The sequence below is a fragment of the Macrobrachium rosenbergii genome, chromosome 23 (genome assembly GCF_040412425.1).
Source record: "Macrobrachium rosenbergii isolate ZJJX-2024 chromosome 23, ASM4041242v1, whole genome shotgun sequence".
In the NCBI taxonomy this organism is placed as follows: Eukaryota; Metazoa; Arthropoda; class Malacostraca; order Decapoda; family Palaemonidae; genus Macrobrachium; species Macrobrachium rosenbergii.
Window position 1 is genome coordinate 57,145,087 of NC_089763.1, and position 3,585 is coordinate 57,148,671.

Here is a 3,585-nt window from a genome sequence, read left to right on the forward strand (position 1 = left end):
TCCACTGCAAATGCTCGTTATGCGTATGGCGCATAAGGTATCTTCTCGGAGCTGTTGTTGTTGAATACCTTGCGGCTAAGTGCAGAAAGTCCGTAGACAGGATTCTGCGGAGATGAATCAGGCTGCTGGACCCTCTCAAGTGAGCAGATGTAAATCGACTTTGTTGCTCTGGCACATCATTGTAACTGCATACTCCTTGCAAAAACACAGCTGGGAAGAGTACTGGTGGACTCAATGTAAAGGTAATCTACATAGAACTGTCTAAGTCACATTCTGTGGAGTCTGTCTATGAACTAATGACAACTCACAGCCACCCACAGACTGGCTAGCCACTGGAAAATACTGCTGTACACACACCTCTCTAACTAAAGCACAACTCGTCTTACAATCAACTCCCAGACCTTGACATTGATCTCCCAAAATGAACATAGGTCTCTACTCTATCCATGTCACTGCTGAGTCTCCAAAAACACTCAAAGGTCTAATAACAAAAAGGTTTCATGTTACTGAACCAGAAAACCATAATGCAAAAAGTCAAACACTCTGTGTGAACTAATTCCAGTTGTATCTCCAGAATAATCACAGTCAACTCACTATTAAACACAACAATAGGAACTCACTCGCAAAAAAAATTCTATCAAACACTAAAGGTATCATATCTAAGTAAAAAGACATGAAAGTTCTACTCTAGTTGTAATTATTTCGCAACACCTGATAACTCTCAACAAAATAGCAATTGGCCGTAATGGCAATCGCTCCCATGATCATAACAGTACAATTACTCACAATACAGCTCCTTAATTTTAAAAAAAGAAGCTGGAAAAAATCCAAACACTCAAATACGATCTCCCAACCGAAAAAAGAATCAGACATTTACGATTCGATCTCATAAATACCTCCCCAAGAAAAAATCCTAAACAACACACATATTAAAAATCCAGATGATACAAACACATCATAACACAATAACACACTATACACAGGTCAAATCTCATGCTAGAAGTGTATGTCTCAATTTCCAAAATCATTCAGCTAAATGATTAAGAACTTCCAACCTCAAAATGAACAAGAGATAAAAAAATAAAAAGAATATCATATATATACAAATAATGGCTTATCTATCCTCTAACTATATACAGACGTTCAGCCATCCCAACTTTCTTTAACTTGAAATATGGTCAATTCGTCACTCCAGTGTTTTTACATCTTTAACTACAAATCTATTCCTCTTTTGATCTCTACAATCTCAAAGGTCCGTGGAACTCGGGACTTAACATAATTCAGATCATTCGAACATTCACTTTAACAAACCTCTATCACCCATCAGAAAAAACTACTCCCTCGATTTCGCGTTACTTTTCTCTACCATTGCATGCAGAACTAAGTTCAAGTTCTTTACTGATACATTGCAAATCTTTCTCTCGCTGTATTTATCAATGAAGTGACCCGTAACATCACCCTAGTTACACTCTGGTAACAAATCAAAGGTCCTTTCCAGCTTGTATCCATACAAAGCTTCTGCTGGAATATCTTAATTGTGTCATTCATCATAGTATTGATACTATATCGCACTTCATCAAAGATCTGTCCCAATGTGTATCAGACCTCCCACCGTCATGCATAAGCGATTACTCCCGATTAGCCCTCTCACACAACCCATTCGCTAAGTCTATACGGGATTATAGATACTCTTTATCTAACAAATTAGCAAGACCGTCTAAAGTCTTATTAATAGCTTTCCATTGTCTGCTGATCAGACATTCAGAGACACCATATCGACAAATTATCCCCTTAAAGAACGCTATAGCAACTTCACTCAGCTGATTGTATTTCAGTGGGAAAATCTAGACAAGCCCGAGTCAACTCATCAGCAACTACTAATAAATGTCTATAACCATAAGCGGACTCTGAAGTTACCCAGAATATCCATATGCACTCTCTGGAAACGGCTATGTGGTATGGGATATGAACCCAAACGACACGACTTACTGTCGTCGCTGAAACTATTCGCATTGCAATGTACTTCTTCACAAAGGCTTCTACTCACGGAAAGCATATTTTCCAAAGAACTTTGACCTGACGTTTTCATCGTCTTGTCTACACCAAATAAGGAGAACCAAATTTACAATGTACGATGTCTAGAACTTGTGGTACTAGACTCTCTGTACGATGATTTGTGTAATCTCTTACATGCTTGAGTGCCATAGAATTATACTTAACTTTTCTCACCAATAAATTATTCTCCAACTCTAGACAGAAAAGGCAACATACCCCTTTCTTCGGTGGAAACTCCTTAAGAAATGCCTTAGCATCTGACAGCAATTTATCTTCATCTTGCTTTTACCAACAAGCCTATGTCCCCAAGTGACATTTCTGCCGATAAATATAACACACTCGTTACTCTCACTATCAGAATAACAATCTCTCCGAGACTGCCGACTCACCTTTCTCCCGAAGTATGCACTGTAGGAGCGTGTGTATCCTCTACATGCGTCTCTCAGAACTACTAATATCAGGACATTAGACGCAAATATTTACTCTCTTCTCACACAGGATTCAGTGTGTATTTCCTCATCCTGACGGAAAATATCTGCTCAATGCATCTGCAACTACATTATGCTTACCTTCAATGTATTTGGTTTGCATCAAAATCTCTCAATGTTAGGAATAACGTGCTCTCTTGAAAACAAATTTGGCTTATTAAAAGCTCTAACAACCGGTTGATGATCTGTAAAATCTCAACTTTATTTCCCAACAACAACATCTTAAAATGAACAAGGCTAGAGACGACTGGAAACCCTGTATCCTAACGCTGACATCAGCCTTTCGTTACTACCGCAGCGTTTGAACTTCCTGCTATAAAAGCAATTGGGTGTAATTTCCTTCAATTTGCAAGTAAACACGCACCTGCAACTTCCTGACTGATCAGTCACTGAGTGAGCGGTTGACTAAAATCTGGAAACTTCAAAACTGGTGGGTTCTGCAAAGCGTTCTTAAGCTTCTCAAAAAAAGCTAATTGTTGACTATCACCCCAAACAAAATAACGTCTCTTCTCGTAACAAATCATCAATAGGCAGCTATTGTAGAAAATTCACTTTAAGCGTGAAAGAAACCCGACATACCTAGGAACGAACAGATCTGTTTCCTGGTTTTGGGAACCTGGAAAATTCACAGTAACTAACTTTCTCATCATTCACTCTAACTCCTCTTTAGAATAACATGTCCTAAATAGACAATTTTCTCTTGAAACTCACATTTGGCCAATTTGACCTTTAACCCAGTGAGTGTAATCGCTTAGGACTTCTTTAACACAACTAGATGTTCTTCAATTGTATCTGTGCATATGAGAATATCATCCATGTACCACAAACACCGACTTTCTAACAAGCCATGAAATTACTGTGTTAACCAGTCTAGTAAATGTTATTGGGGACCTTGTAATCCAAAGGCATCTATTAAACTCATGTGTCCCTTTGGTACCGAAAGTACTGTATATTTACGGCTACTCTCTCGAACATAAGCTCGCATAAGATCTATAGATGAATATATATTCACCACCCGATCTCCAACAAACAAATCAGGCAA